Raw genomic sequence first — 17714 nt, 5'->3', positions numbered from 1 at the left:
TGTGTACTACATATGGAGTCCTTACCAATACCGTTAAGTTTTACAATATTAGTGATTCGTTTTCCTTTAAATTTATTAGCGATGCTCTCCTTGACCAAGGAACATTCAGCCCCTGAGTCAAAACAGAATGGAACGTACTCACCGGACAGATTTATCATTCCTGATGGCGGGGCTACTGTACAAATTTCAACGCGCTTCTCGTAGACTTTGCCGTTTCCACCTGATCGACCTTTTGAACAAACTGATGCAAAATGTCCAATTTCGTCACACTTAAAGCATTTCACACTAGGCCGCTCCTTTGCTCCAGACGTACTGCTTCCGTTGCGATTCTTTCCAGTGTTCCTACCCTGCTCCAGTCTAGCTCGACAATTGGCGTATTTGTGACCGGCCTTTCCACAAAAGTTGCACTTCATCTGATTCTGTAACTTGGGCTTCTTCTGTTCAAAAGTAGTATTCGCATCGCCATCATAACTACGCTTCTTAAAAGCGTGTGCTTGTAGTTGTTGTTGGAGCTCATTACGGGTTTTAACATTGTTGGTAAAAATCCAACGTGACAATTTACTATCAAGTTGAGCCATGTGTGCCAATGTTACGGAAACTGCTATTTCTTCAAAGTTTTGAGTTTTCCATCTTGACATTAGCAGCGTTACGATGCGAGTCCCATACTCAGCGAGTCCTTCTCCAGCTTTTGGTCGGCCATTAAATACGTTCAGTAGAACAGCTGCACCAGTCTCAATTCCAACAAACCGTCCAATAAACAGCTCCTTAAACTGCGTCCAAGTGATGCCTGCAAAGCATACTTGGGATAACCACTGTGACGCGCTACCTTCGAGTGCCTTGCTCAAGGCCATCACTAAATCGCTGCCCTCGACCACATTGTCCGCCATGATTAGATCGACTGTGGTGCACCATGCTGAAGCGTCCGCTTCAGCGCCGTCGGGATTAAATTTTGGTAGCGTTACGCGTTTTAACTTGTCATTGGTTGTTGGATTTCTTGGTGTCTGCAGATTTTTAATTATGTCCATGAGATTGCGGTTCTGCTCTATTAGCGCTGTTATATTTGATTCAGTAGGCAAAGCAGATCCCACTTCTGATGTCGGAACATTGTCTTGACTCATTATTCTTTTCTTTGCAAATTTCACAACTCTAGGCAAGTAAGTTCTGCTCTAGTGCAAGGCGCAATCTCAACTGCCCGACCGCCTGACGGACTTACGAAACTGAGCCTGTATAATTTCATCATCTCAGTATTCTATTGCTCTCTCTGTTTCGCTTATATATTCCGCGCCTTACGACCAGACCTTACTCGACAACAGAGTCCGTCTCTTTTCCTCTGTCGTCGTGCACAAAGTTATACCTGCAGAAATATGGCGCCACCGAAAAATATACACAGACGTACAATGGTCATACTTAGCTCTTATTTAGCTGGAATTGGTACAATGGGCAAATAAGCCTATTCTGCGACATATACATATCTGTTTTTGGTTTATTTAAATTATTTTATTACCTAGTTTAATGGTATATATGTAAATAATAAAAAAAACTGCAAGTAGAGTGATTCGTGCCCTTTGTTAATGCACTGCCGACGAAAACAAAGATAAAAAAACATAAATAATAAAGTGGACTCCTTCGAGTGCTAATCATTTATGTATTGAGTGAACGCGAATTAGATTAACTGATTATGCGTTTTGATAAAAAAATAGAATACTTTCATCAAAGTCAAATAAGACGCGACGTGTATATGTCAACTGATTATCTTTATTCAAAACAATTAAAATGAAAGCTTTACATCGATTGCTTAACTTACATACATTTGCCTTACATTCTATTAGTGTTGGTGCATTTAATTGGAGTTTAATACGATTTTCATATCTTGCTGATTAGACTTATTGATGATTTCTGATTTATAAGTGGAATATAATGAGAGTGAAGTAAAACACTTGTTACCCGTAGAGCTGTCCAAAACAAAGAAGGACGCATTTATTATTATAACACTCAAAGTTGGCTGCGGTTTACATGTGCATATTAAACACGTCTAATGTGTGGTGATTAAGTCTCGTTCACATTTACAACACTTATTCTACATACATGTAAAAATGAAGAATAAGTAATCGTCAAATTTGTAGTTTATAGTATTTGTATTTATGTCAAAATGAACTTCTTCGCTTTACGGCTGCTTCACAACTACTGACTACTCGCTTCTTCACTCATGTGACTTCTGCTCCTTGTCGCAGGGTTGCCATTTGTCACATACATGTGTCTTATATTTTATTTTATGTTGATACAATTAATTGGAATTGGAGACGTTGTATTTGTGTTTCGGTTGCGAAACCGGATGCTTAGTTGACAAAAAGAAGTTATCAACTTTTGACGCGAAATCGCTTACTTGGAATTTAGTGAGTTCAATAACTCCTGCACTTTCTGGCTAATTGGGCTAAGTTGAATGTCTGGATGTGCGTTGTGTTCTGGGAATGGAGTGAGCTTATGGAAGTTAAATTACCCGGTCGTGGTTGTTTATAAAAAAAACAATTTTATTCCGGAGACCGGTCTTTATTGGTTGAATCTTATTTTACAACTGACTTAAAAGTATTTTAATTCTAATACTAAAGCTAAGCCCGTGTGCTAGCAACGTGACCAATTCTTTGCTGAGTAGGCGTTTCCCACGGGAACGCCAATCGCTGCTCTGGTATTCTCAAGAGCGTTGCGCGTGTGGAGTGTTGGGTTACCATCAGGGGGTGTTGGGTTACCCCCCCTCACAGATTTATTTATAGATAGCAACTCGCTTACTCGCTGTTCTAATTGGTTCAGTGAGGAATAAACAGACGGACCGCCCCCTGTACCGGCAATATGGGTTTTGTTCCGACGCATTTTGGCTTTCAAATGGAGTTTGTAGTCAGCCCAAACCTGAAAATTATAATAATCCCATTATAGAAATAAAAAGTACACATGTCACTAAAGTTACTTTTCTCCAGCCGGCCATATCACGCATCGGTGGTCCAGCAGCATTTAGTTGGGAAGTTACTCTCTTCCATAAATTATTGACTGTTGTTTTTGCGTTGGGCGTCTTCATTAGTCCCTTTGCCAAATCTGGATGTGTTGTCATGAAGTCCACTACGATTTCGAATTGTTTCTTTTGTGTTTGCTTGTTGGTCTTTGGAGTTGTCCTATATATTTATAAAATTATCAATTAATACTTACATATTTGGAAATTGCGTATGGCTATTACTTGTAGCAAGAAAAATGCGATAGTGACAGCTGTTTGACATTCACTTTCGCAATACAGAGTGCTGCCGATGCGAAAAGGGGGAAAAAATTGCGAAAGCGCAAAATGTGAATGCGAATGCCAAAATACCGAGTACCGATTTTGCGATTTCGTGAATTTTTTGCTTATGTGTTATATACTAGACATCTGCATGAATGGCAGAAAATCGACGTTCGAATGAACAATGCGCAAATTGAGTTGAGTGAATTCGAATGCGACGCGCAATTTATTTGAGTGAGTGAGTACGCTAGCGTCGTACAATGTCTCATTCAACTCAAACGAAAAGCAATGAATTGAATGGTTTTGAATGTATTCGAATGCAAGACAGATTTTTTATTAATGCGTAGAACACAAAGCGTACAGAAAAAAAAGAAAATAAAAGAAAAACGCAAGTCAATGTATTTTACATACTTATATATATATACTTATATTTATTTTTCCTATATCTAATTATAGTATAATAATATGTACATATGTATTACATATGTGAGCCTATATTTATATATGTATTAAATTTATGTTTGTAAGCCTATATTTATACATGTATTTAGTTTACATATTTGAGTGCAAAAACATTATTTTGTTAATGTTTTCTGCATTAGTTGCAATAAGACATCGTTTTTCGGTAATGAGATTTCTTGCGTCTGAAAATGTCCTCTCAGAAGACGCGCTTCTCGCTGGAATACAGAATATTTTGCAACTGGTTTTATAAAGGAGCGGAAAAAATTTTTGCTGCATATTCCACCAAGCTAATGGATCAAAATCTACAGTATATGGAACACTTATATTGGAATATGATGCTATTTCTTGATCTATTTGGTCGTAATCTGAATCGACTTGAACTTCTATGAAGTCAGCAAACTCATCGTTATCTATTGGTGCTTGAGTTGGGCTACAAACATTTTCTATGAAGAAATGTTGCATTATGTTTTTGCAATCATTGACTACATCCTCTTTCTGCAGTTGAAAATTGTAGTAATTTGTTTGTTGGTGGGAAAAGGTACAGAGCTATGTTATGAAATTTGGTTAAGTTTGGTATTATTGTTGTTGAGATTTGGCTATTTAATGCGGATTTGAGTAACTGAATAATTTCAATGTCAGTGTTATTGATCTGGCAACTTTTCTTTAACTTATTTATATTTGGAATAAATAGATGTATGGTTAGACGTTTAGTTGCTTCCAGTTTTTTTGAAACATTTTCAAAAGGTTCGAATTCCTTAACTATTGCACCTAAATGATTAAAATTTATGCCTTCTATTCTATCTAATTGGTTTTTATCCTCTAGAACTGTTACAAGTTCGATCCAATTAATTTCTACTGATTTTACGAAACCGTTGTCTCCGTTCATTTCGCGTGTGTTTCGTTTGGGCGATGCTAAAGAAATGAATACACACAAAATCTATGCCACAACTCGAATACATGCGAATGTCTTCAGCTTCGCCAAAGTTTTCATTCCGTTTTACGCACTTATTTATTCTCGCTCATTTCGTTGAATGCCGTTAGTTATGAGACACAGTGTGGTGTGTCACTCATACACATTCAATTCAATGTGTGCTTCGTAATCAATCAGCTGAATTCATTCGAATACATTCAATTTTACGTATGCTGTGAGTGGACTCATGCAGACCTCTATTATATACTTCGCTAATTTCGCGCCGCAACTATTGTTATGTTTATGTGTTATATATTTCGCTAGTTTCGCGCTGCAACTACTGTTATGTTTATATGTTATATATTTCGCTAGTTTCGCGCCGCAACTACCGTTATTTTTATGTGGACAACTTCAAGGGCACGATTCACACTTATCTCGTACCTAGGGTATTCTTATGACCTTCTGCTTAAAATCACATACGCCAATCAGTTGCCACACACACACAACACTTAATTTATGCACTTTTGCTAATTTACCGCACATAGATTCGTTCAGATTATGCACTTTTATTAATTTATCGCAACGTATTTTGTTCAATCAAATTTTAAATCACCAGAATTTATAGATATATAATGGAAATCACACGCGTTTATTTGCGTTGTTTGGGACGAGCCCACATATGTAACAAATAAAAGGGTTCTTTATAGTACAACTGCTTCGCGTAAGCGATAATTTATTCAATTATTTGTTATACAGTATATTCCGTTTAGGTGCATTTACTTCCGCTGCACATGATTTCGTGCACCTAAGCGAAATGTGCAGCTAAGCGGAAACCCAAAACTCTGGTTTGTTTGATATATTTAGTTGAAAAAATTATGTATATATTTAGAAGTTATAAAGTATAATGAAGGTATTTTAATATGTACATATTGCGATAGAAACTCTTTTACGAAAAATAGCTAGTGATTTTACTTTGTGAAACTTTTTTTGTTTTTGCAAATTTGACAATCATTTCTTCCATTTCAAAGATTTTAAAATTTGTTTCCATAGGGTTTTCCATGAAAAATGTTTCCAAGGTATTTAATGCGGATAATGCCTCCTTAACACTAGTGGCTTTTGAGACATCATGATTCTCTTCTGAGTTTTCATCTCCACTACTGATTTCAGATGAAGGCACATCGCACAGGTTCGCAACAATTTGTTCATCTGTAAGAAGTCCTCTACATTGAAGCTCGTCATCGCAATGTATGTATTCTTCGGTGTTTGGTATTTCCTCCAAAATACCAAGCTCAACTTCGCAGCTTACCACATCTGCGTTTGTATTACAAATTCCTGCCTGGAAGATATGTAATCATAAGTACAGATATGGTTGCATTCATGTAACGACTTCTTACCTTCTTGAAACAATTACAAATTGTTTCGGGCTTCACTAACCACCAAGCCCTTTTGATATAATGCAGAACGTTCATGCTCAAGTTGAGAGCAAAAATAAAAATCGATTGTTTTGAAAGCACTTTTCGCCCATTCATAGAGAGCTTCAGGGTTACTTATATGATCCGCGCTTACACGTTGCATACTTGCTTTATGTGCTAATCTCTTCAAAGCTCCTCCAACTCCATCGCACGCTCCTTTTCCATAAGACGTTGCGAAAAAATTCCATTCAGCGTCGATCGCAAAATCAATATTATGATGATATAAATTTAAAAAATTAAATTTTTTTTTGTACTGTGAACCTGCCCCATCGGAGAAGTAAAAAAATTTTTTCACATTTCTACATCCAAATTTCTTTTTCAAATACTTCGCAAGTCGTGCATTGAATAAATGGACAGAATTCGCGTCATGAGTCAATTTTCCAGCAAAATCTAAGCTGACAACATATTCTCCATCGGATACAGTATTTTTTTTCTCAACAAAATATGCCCCTTGAATTTTCGATAAAAATCATGTTTAAGGACTGCAGATATAATATATCGGCACCAAGCGTTTCTACAAACTTTACTGCTTTAATGAAAATGCAGATTTTTTTAGTTAGCCACTTCCCACACATATATTACGTTGTGGTGTGAAGAGGTGTAAAGAAAATACTCCTGTAAAATATATTGAAAATAATTAAAAAAAAAACTATTACAAATACGATTTTACTTCCGTGGGTAAAAGGATTCGCCTACATTTTCACCTCAAAGCCAAATTCGTTGGAAACAACGTAGGTAAATACACATTTAATAAAAATAAATTTGGAAAAGAATAAACTTTTCCGGAATTAAAACCACTCAATTCACATCGAGACAGCTGTCTGTATACAGCAGCTGATGCCGTCTAACAAACATAGGGCAGTGCTGCCATCGATTTTTATAAGTCGATACAACAGTTTTGCCCAAATGCCCGTAAATCGCTCCCCACCACTACGGGGCGCCGACCTCATCATAGAACTCGAAAATTGACAATCTTCCTTGTCGAAGGGTTGACATTTAAAGTAAGTAAAATCTAAATGCGCGATAATTGCCTTAAAGTTTAAAACGTGTTAAACGATGACAAAACTTGATCGGCCGAACCGAAAATTTTGTTCCTGATATGTCTAGAGCTATTCTCATAGTTCTCAAATAATTTATAAGCAGCAAATGCGGCTTGCCTCCAACTAACATAACGCGACAATTCCCCATTGAATTCGGGCAAGGATTTTATAATGTCGAGTGACTCCTCGCATCGAATGGATGGGTCGATAGTCACTGAGTGATACTCCTCAACCAATACTGGAGTCTCTAAAATCCTTAGTCTTTCAGTCAGTTGGTTTATTGTCCGTTCGAATGTTGCCCTAGTTCGTACTGTAGCTGCGGTGACCGCAGCAGTTACCATAATCCGTAACTGTTTTTCATTCATTTTAATGTTTGTGGATGAGTACAAAATAAAACAATATCAATAGTTACTTTAAACTTAAAATTAGTGCAAAATTCGTTAATGTTTGTTCCTTTTTTTTATTATTATTATTATCAAATTTTTTTTCTTAAAAATTATCTTCTTTTTCCTTTACCTCTTGTAAGGTCGAATAGAGAAGTTTAAATGCTTAAAATTTGTCCTGTAAATTCTTGCAAAATTTGAATTATTTTGTTATGTGATTTTGTCTTACAAAAATGAAAAATATTTAACTGTTTAAAAATTGTAATTTCTTTTTAAAAGGAAGCACCATTTTTTATTTCCTTTCGTTTACAAATTTGTGGATTTTAATTTCTTTTATAAATTTTCCTCGTTCCAGGATTAATTTAATCCTTTTCCTTCCATTTACTTTAATGACTTTAAAGAATTTCATTCGTTTCGGTGTTTTTCTTAACATTATCCTGCGGCCGGTAACTATGATTTGTTTTACAATATCACAATATCAATAGTTACTTAAAACTCTAAAATTCTCTTAATTCTATTATTGATCACTGAGTACTTCAAGCACAGGTGGTTCATCATATTCATCGGCTGGTTTGTTTTAACGTTGGTTGAAATTGTTTCTTTCACGTTGGTTGAAGTTTCTTTCACTTTGGTTGAAGTTGTTTAAACGTTGGGCGCCAATTATAGTTTATGGTTATGGAGCACTATGTGCTCATTGAGAACACCAAGTTATTTTTTTAATTACGACTAAAACTTAAAAGTAATTTCACATACTTTCCCTATTCTTGGCACAATTTGGCGACGGTGTTGCTGTTGGTGTAGCTCGCGCTGACGTTGTTGTTGTGGACGTTTCCGCTGGCATTGTTGGTTCAGGTTGCGCTTACGTTGTTGTTGTAGCATTCGCAGGTAAGCTTGGATTCATGAGGCGTGGGAATACGCTGACTCGAGCTGTTCACGCGCTTACATTTTGGCAGAATTCCTAAGCTATCGTCTGATCTGCAGCAAAGGGTTTCCTTTGTCACGGTGGTGAGGGTTTTCATGTGTTAACTTATACTGCTGCATTGAATCTGTTTACTGGCTTCGGATTATCACCTCTTCCCATATGGGTACGCCGCATTACCAAGGAAAGCGCCAATGAAGCATGGGCGTGGTTACAAGAAAATGAAATGGCTCGTGAGTAGTTTCTATACAAACATTTTCTTTGCTTTATGATTTTTTTCTATAATTTAGATTTGCCTCATCGCAATAAAGCAGCCATTATGGCCCGTCCACTGCTACAAAAACTCATTTATGATTATGAGTTAGAAAATTCTACTAGCAAATTAAATATGTGCCTTTAATGTATTAATAAAAATATATTTTTTATTCGTATCAAAAGTGTACATTGAGTTATATTCTACACAGCGGTTGTATCCCGACTGTCGATTTCTTAAAGAATAGATCTATTTATAATGACTTCTTAACAATGAATCTGACACGTTATCAAGGATTAACTTATCATCACATTGTTATTTCTGTTCACTACTTAATTTCTATGGCATGTGATACGTTATCATGGATACACTGAGTGTATACTATTAACTAGCGTGCGTAAATATATAGGAAACAAGCTGCTAAGTCTCAACGCTTTTATACCGCAATGGCTATATAATAACTACAAGGTTTGTTTTAGTTTTGGCGAGCGTTTCTAACGCCCATTGTAATTGCATCGAATCCTCCTAACCGGAAAGAAATATTTAAATGCAAGTATCGGTAGCTATTATCTTTGCTTACCTGCATACACATCGCCGCATCGCATATGCTGGCATCTTCAAAGCAATTTGTCAGCCCACAATTCAATAAATTAATCGGAAGTATTAAGCAATTTAAAAGCGAAGTTTAAATTACTTTATTTACGTTTCACAAGCCAAGAGCGCGTAGAGTAATAGAGAACAGGTTTGGAATATTAACGGCGCGATGGAGAATTCTTCGCACCACGATTGAATGCGACCCTAAAAATTGCGAAAAAGTAGTGCTAGCCTGCATTGTTTTACACAATTTTATAATTTTAAACGATCACAATCGTTGGTATTGCCCTGAAAATTATGTTGATCGACAAGAACCAGGCAACATCGTTCATTGTGGGGAATGGCGGCGAGAAATTAATAGTGAATCGTCATTACCACGTATACGGACTACAATTCGGAGAGCATGCATTTAATATCCGCGATAGGCTTACTGATTATTTCATAAATGAAGGAGCTTTACCATACCAAGATGACATAGACCTTTCCATTGGCGGATCCTACATATAAAATTTAAAGACATGTGAAGTGAAACAAATATATATATAATGAATTATTTTATTATTTATGTTTATTTATTTACGAACTTTTAGATATGCAATTTATGTACATAAATATACTTACAAATATAAAGTCCAACTGTAAATTTATGCAGTTAAAAATATTTGGAAATATTTTCATTCTTCAAGTAGTTCTTTTATTATTTTAAAATTCAAGTACGAAGTTTACATATTTACAAAATCACAGTATTCATAAAAGATTCTTAAAAGTAAACTTAAAAAAATTAGATAAAAAATAAAAATAAAAAAAAAAATTCAACGAATTACAAAGCTAAATTAAAAAAAATTCAAACTAAGATAAAAATAAAAAAAAATGCAAACTAAGAAAAAAAAACTACGAACCCTCATTCCGGCTCCTGCTCTATTTTAAACATCACCTCCAGGATTCTCTGCATGGCTCGGGCTTGCTTAGCTGCACTCATTTTGGCAACCATTGAGCCAATCATGTAACCGAATGAGTCCGCCGAGTTGTTTAGTTTATTTTCTTTTTCTAGGCATCTCTTTTTCAAGAGATCGATCGCTTCCAAGATACCATTCTCAACCTCAGCACTTCTGTCCCGTTTTTTTCCGCTAGTTCGCTGTGACTGGGGTGGAGATGTCGCTGATGTTGATGGGAATGGTGGATCTACATCATCCAAAAACTCTTCTTCTGGCACTATTGGCAACGGTGGCAACGGTGAGAGCGTAGTAGTAGCAGTTGAAGGCGTAAGCGAAGCTACTTGTGGGCACACATTTTGTGAGCACCTAAATCTTTAAAAAAACATTATTAGTTATCGCTTTATAAAAATATTCCAACTATACTTACGGTCGAGGAATAACATGCGGCCTTAAAAACGACATGCTTTCAAGCAGATACCACGGTCTCTGGTAGTCTGCTCCACTGCCTGATGGTGCTTCCGATTTTCTGGCTTCTCTGCCATATCGATCGCGAAGAGCTAACCACCTCCGTCTGCATACCTCACCTTTAAAATAACTTTGTTATGAAATTTGAAATACTAGTAAATATAGCTCCCACTCACCACTTGTGCGCAGCTCCTTTCCCATCTGTTCCCATATCATGGCTTTTCTTCCCTGCAACTTATACAGAGGGTTGCTCTTGTCGTAGAGCTCCTTTTTATCTTGCACTAGGGATACAAGTTGCTCATCATTCAGCGCCATTTCCGTGTTTTATGTGTTTGTACACAAATTTATGAATATATACACTCGTCAGAAAAAGTTAACGTACACTGCATGCATTCATTAAAAAAGTATAAAAAATGTATTTATATTTGGATTGAATAAAAAAAATTTGTACTTTATTTACAGGTTAGAGTTCAGTCATTTAGCACAAGATGATTTAAAAAGCATAAATTTAAATTCAGTTTCAAAGTAATAATAAAAACAAAAATCATATGAAAAATACTTCAGAAAAAGTTAACGTACACTGTACATAACTTTAAAATAAAAATTAGTAAATAAAATAATAAAACTTATTAATAGCTTGTAGGGTATCCCCTACGTCTTATAACTTCTGCTAAACGTTTTGGCATAGATTTGACCAACTTTGACGTTTCCTCTGACGTAATTTTGCCCCATTCTTCAGTAATTACGTCCTTCAGCATTGTTTTTGAGGTTATGTTATGCTGCCGAATCTTTCGTTCTAATAAATCCCAAAGATGCTCAATAGGATTGAGATCTGGTGATTGTGGAGGTGTATGCAATTGTTTGGGTACATTATACAGGAGCCAGAGCTTAACTATTTCTGCAGTGTGCTTAGGGTCGTTATCTTGTTGGAACACAAATCCGTTCTCTAAGCCTATTTTGGTAGCACTCTGCCTCAAGTTCGATTTCAGAACATCCAAATATCTGTACTTATCCATAGTTGATTCTATAAATTCAATATTACCCACTCCGTTATATGCCATACACCCCCATACCATTACGCCTCCGCCGCCGTGCTTAACAGTTGGAGCAAGATTCTGTCTGTCGAGAGCTGTTCCTTGTTTTCGCCATACCAGTTTTCGTCCCGTAATTCCAAATATGCAGAATTTGATTTCGTCGGAAAATAATACCTTTTCCCAGAAATCTAGGGGCTTGCTGATGTGTTCTTTGGCGAAAGCAATACGTTTCTGTCTGTTTATTAATGACACAAACGGTTTCTTACGTGCAACTCGGGCATGATAGCCACTTTTCTTTAGAATTTTACACACAGTATCACTGCAAATGGTTTTTTGAAACCTTTCCTCAACGTCTTTTGCAATTTTTGAAGCCGTAAGTTTTGGATTTTTTTGAACTTCATTAATAATATGGCGTTTTTCTCTATCAGTAAGCGTACTAGGGCGTCCTGAACGCGGCTTGGAAGTTGTGGAGCCTGTCGATTTATAGTTTTTGATAACTCCTTGGACTGTAGAATGAGTCCTTCCTACAGTTTTTCCAATTTCGCGTAAAGATTTCCCTTCATTCCATAGTTTTATGATGATATCCCTTTCATCGGAGCTTGTTGCTTTTCTTTTTGGAGCCATTTTACAAAACTGCTGAATATTACACGCACTAGCTAGAAAATAGTTTAGATATACACCTTAAATGCTTTTTATTCAATTTTGTTTAAAACGTAATAGGGGAAGCCCCGTGCTTTGTGCTGTACGTGAACTTTTTCTGCGGTGGTAATGCCACATTTTTTAAATATTAATCGCTAAATCAAGAGTTGCCACAGTTTTTCTATTAAAATTACATTTGAATGATTACTCAATATTATGTGATGGTATTGAAATTAAAAAAAGTTTTGTTTATAAAGAATCTTATCATTCAGAGCCAAGAAAAGTCCGTACCGGGCCGTGTACGTTAACTTTCTCTGACGAGTGTATGCATATGCATCTGCTTGTATCGACGCAATGTTGCCATTGATATTTTTGCTTACACACTTTTTCACACATCCGCGTTATCAGTTACAATTTTTCATTGTTTAATAAACCAAAGCCAAAAACCAACAAATGCAAATAGTTCATTTATCTATAATTAACATTATTGAACAGTATTTTTAAGCTATTTTAACAAAAATTATCATTTTTCTAAGTTTATTTTGTAAATGATTTCGAAATGTACTACTTGGCAACACTGCGTGGTGAGAGAGCAATCAGCTGGGTCGAAATTACGGAATTTTTTTAATAATCGTGAAATAAAATCTACGGTACTACGATACGGAAGGAAGGAACTTTTCGTTTACATGGGGTTCTCATTAGTTTGATTGAAACAGCTGGGTCGGAATTGCGTTTACGGACTGTTTTCAGCATTATGCTAGGTTCTCTTAAACATATTTGTAATTTAGTACTCATTTTATTTAACACAACTTCAATCTTTCTATCGTTTACTACGTCGAACAAGATCTTTCCTGTAACATTCCCACAGAATGTTTCAAAAGAAAACATTGTTTCAGTTATTTCATAATTTGCGTTAACTGTCCGAACACATATCGCCAGTTGATATAAATCATTAATATCGGTGGTTTCGTCCAAGCACAGAGAAAAAAATTGGCAATCATTAATTTTTTTCCTTCACTGCAGATTGAATATGTATTCCCAGTTCATCAATCCGTCGGGCTACTGTTTGGCGGGATATGGGTATATTTTTAACTAGCTCTGTATCAAGACTCATTTTTTGAAAAATTTTTAAACTAATGTTTTTAACAAAAACACCATCTATAAAAGGCCGGCCTTGTTTAGCAATATATAAGCTGATCATGAAAGATAGCTCAGCTTTCATTTTTATATTCGATTTCTCAACAACTTCCTCATTTTCTACTTTAGCCAACCACCCTTTGAATTTTTCCAAAAAGTCTAGCTTTTTTTCTTCATATAATCCCTTTTGAAATTAGATCTATAGCCTCCTTTGAACGATTTGTAACATAAAAGGCATTGGAAGCCGCCAAAGGCATTTTCTAGCATAAAAAATTTCTCACAGGGTATTGTATTGCATACACTAAGCGTCGCAGAAAACTCGGTGTTTATTCGCTACTGGTTTGCTAACGACTGAACGATGGAGAGTAATATATGTGGCTATATACATATGTATTCACGTAGTTAGTATACGTATGTGACTATATGCGTTAGAGCGAATAGCAGCAGTCACATTAACGCCAGCCTCAGCTTAGTAGCAGTCTTAGGTGAGAGAGCAGCAGAGGAGACAACAACTGTTGGTGCCGAAATCTCAACGTGCGAATGTGAAACAGCACTTGGCCAAGCATTAGATGAGGATGGTAAATCATTAGAAGCGACGGGCGAAGAAAGAGCAGCATGAGAAATTTTTTGATAACGGTGGGCGGGTACATTTAGCAGCAATTACTTCTTCAGCTGTAGCATTATCCCTACCAAACTTCTCACAAACAACAGTAATATATGAACGTAGATTATTAACCTCGGCTGTGAGTAAGGACATCATCATATTATCTTTCTCAAGCAAATTTCGCTGCATAGAAAGAAGATCCGAGTGCATATTCTCAGTTTTATTCAAAAGTTTTGTTATTGTCTTCACGAATATCACTGACTACATTATGCACACGAGCATTCTCAGATCGAAGAGATTGCTGTTTTCACTGTAACTATCACTTGGATTAAGCAAACCAATAGAAGTTGGAAGGTTGATGGGGCGTTTTTAAGCCCAAATGGCATACTGATGAACTCAAAATGTCCATGGGGGGTTGAAAACGCAGTCTTTTTCCTGTCTGCAGGCTTCACTACAATTTGATGGAAGCCTTTCGCAAGGTCCAATGTAGTGAAGTATATAGCTCTTCCCAATTTTTCTAATATACCGTCTATATTAGGAATTGGAAACTTATCGCCCACTGTATTTTCGTTCAGCTTCCGATAATCGATAACAATTCGCCATTCTCTCGAACCTGTTTTATTCTCTTTCTTGGGCACAATCCACAAAGGACTGTTATACGGGGACGAAGATGGGATATCGATAAATTTTCGAGTAGATGGGGTTGTTAGTTTGCGTAACTATCTCGTGCTGGATACAATGAGTAACCGTCAGACTCTCTCCTTCTTTATAAAATAAGTCTTCGTACATCAATAATAATTTTTCGAGCTTTTCGTGCTCTTCACTGCTAAGGTGATCCAAATTTAATTTGGTAAGTATGTCAGGTTGTACTGGCTTCAACGTACAAATACTGTGGATATCGAAAGGATATCCATGAAAAAACAATTTATTGCCATTTATTTCTAAAAAATCGTTTGCGAAATCAATTTTGGCTCTTAGCGGCCTTAGGACGTTTTGCCCAATAATGGCGTTATAATTATTATTATTTAAGTTAGCTACTTTCCAAGAAATAGTGCCATACAGGTTAAATTCTTTAGGAAAAGGAGTGGTTATTTTATTTTTTATCTGTTTGACACCGTTAATAGTTCTAAAATATAGAGCTTGCTCAAGATTCTCAATAGAAAACTGACTTAAGGTGTTTGGCCCTATAAGACTAGTCGTGGAACCAGTGTCAATCAAGCAATTAATTTTTTCACTTTGTATTGTTATTGTTATTATGGGTAAGTTTGGATATCAAGGCCATCGCAAAAATTTACAGTCATATCCATGGGTTCAACCCCATTATTACGATTATTGCTATTAACGGTTGAATAGTCCCTATTCCTGAAACGCGAAGAATTGCTATTATCATATAATTTACTCGTGTTTTTATGGTGTTGTTGTGCTGGGCTATCTTGTTGCTTATACTGATAGTTTCTAACTTGAGCACCGCATTTTTGTAATTCACGTTTATTTACAGGAAATGTATATTATATGTATTATTAATATTTTTAAACGATTGGTTAACATTTTCTCCCTCATATTGCTGATTTAAATTCGAATGCCTAAAATCTATGCACCTGGTATCGTCCAACAGTTTTAAATTTGTGTACCTTACAATAACCTCATTCAAATTATTGCTCTCTGTAATATGTGCTCTAATAGGGGCATCAATTTTTTCGAGTAAAATATAAACTAAATCCCTATTAATACTTTGAGGAGAATAAAGTGTTGACTTTTTACCATCAAACTCGTATAGTTCATTTAGGTCAAATTTGCCCTTTTCAAAAAAACTAAATAATTCTCTTAATGTGATTACTTTTACAATTTCTCCATATGTTCGTTGTGGTCTGAAATGCTGCTTCAAGTGCGATTTGATAAGGTTCCAATCAGCAGCATCTTCTAACTCTTGTACACTCCTGCCAGCATCACCCATAATTTTTTCGTTTCTTATAATTTGAATTCCAAAACGTGTCAAATCCACATTACTTCCACAAAGCTGTAGTACATTTTCAACGGACTTGAAAACAGAACATACTGGTTGTGTGCCATCTAACGGTCTAATGTGACGAAATTGTTGTAAAACGTCTTTAGTACTTAGTTGAAGAAATTGATTTTGCAGTACTTCTTGTTGTCTGTAATTATTTATTTGTTGTTGTTGTTCCACAATTACTGTATGTTGTTGTTTCATAGCTAATTCCATTGCTGCTAGCTTTTGATTTAATTCGTCCATCATTTTATCTATTTCTATTAATTCTCCATTTTCGTCGCTTTTGGTTCATAAACACATACGAGGGGTACCTTTTATATGTCGGGATTAGAGAACAGAAACAAATTTTAATCATCGAAAATCACTTTATTGTTTTTCAAAATATTCTCCATGAAGATCTATACACTTTTGCATGCGTTTGAACCAATTGTCGAAGCACTTTTGCCACTCTGAATGAGGTACCTCCAAAACATGCGTTTTGAATGCCGCAACCGCTTCTTCAGGTGTCGAAAAACGTTGACCTCTCAGTTTGTTTTTTACGTACGGGAATAAAAAGAAGTCATTCGGTGCCAAGTCAGGACTATACGGCGGATGACCCATTAATGCGATGTTTTGGGTGCTCAAAAATGCAGTTGTTTGAGCCGATATGTGAGAGCTCGCATTGTCCTGGTGAAGAGTGATCCGTCTTTGGCGATTGGTTTTCTTAATTTCTTGGAAGACAACTGGCAAACAAATGGTTGTGTACCGCTCAGAATTTACTGTTCTGCGTTGTTCTAGTGGTACGATTGCGACATGTCCAGTTTTTCCGAAAAAACAGGCGACCATTTGCTTGGAAGTGCTTCGTGCGCGAACAACTTTTGTTGGATTTGGCTCATCTTGAAACACCCATACAGTCGACTGCTGTTTACTTTCGGGCTCATACGCGTAAATCCATGATTCATCACCTGTCACGATGTCATAGACGTGTTTCGAAGCCCCGCGATCGTTTTTTTTGAGCATTTCCTTCGACCAATCGACACGGGCCTTTTTTTGACCGATTGACAAATTGTGTGGGATCCAACGCGAACAAATTTTTTTGACAGTCAAATGCAATATTGATATGCAATATTGAATGTATGCTGATCCCACTAATGCCTAAGATTGTCTCAATCTCACGATAGGTCACATGACGATCTTGCACTATCAGTTCGCGCACAGCATCAATGGTTTTCGGAACAACAACTGATTTTGGACGACCTTCACGAAATTCGTCTTGGAGTGAACTACGACCACGATTGAATTCACCATACCATCGATAAACACTGGTCCTTGATGGAGCTTCATCGCCAAAAAATGAATTAAGTTCATCCATGCAATGTTGCTGAGTTAATCCCCGTCGAAAGTTGTAAAAAATAATCGCACGAAAATGTTCACGATTTAATTCCATTTTTGGACCGAGATGAATATTTTAAGTTACTGTAAACAACACAAATAGAGCTGGTATTTCAAAACGTTCTGAGTACGTAAAAGCCAAAAAATGTCAAACTTTGCGATACAGCTGTCAGTTGCCAGATTGCAACACCAGGGTTGCCAAATCCTGAAATATAAAAGGTGCCCCTCG

Source organism: Anastrepha obliqua, chromosome 4 (genome assembly GCF_027943255.1).
Source record: "Anastrepha obliqua isolate idAnaObli1 chromosome 4, idAnaObli1_1.0, whole genome shotgun sequence".
Taxonomy (NCBI): domain Eukaryota; kingdom Metazoa; phylum Arthropoda; class Insecta; order Diptera; family Tephritidae; genus Anastrepha; species Anastrepha obliqua.
Note: the sequence above shows the minus strand (reverse complement) of the source record.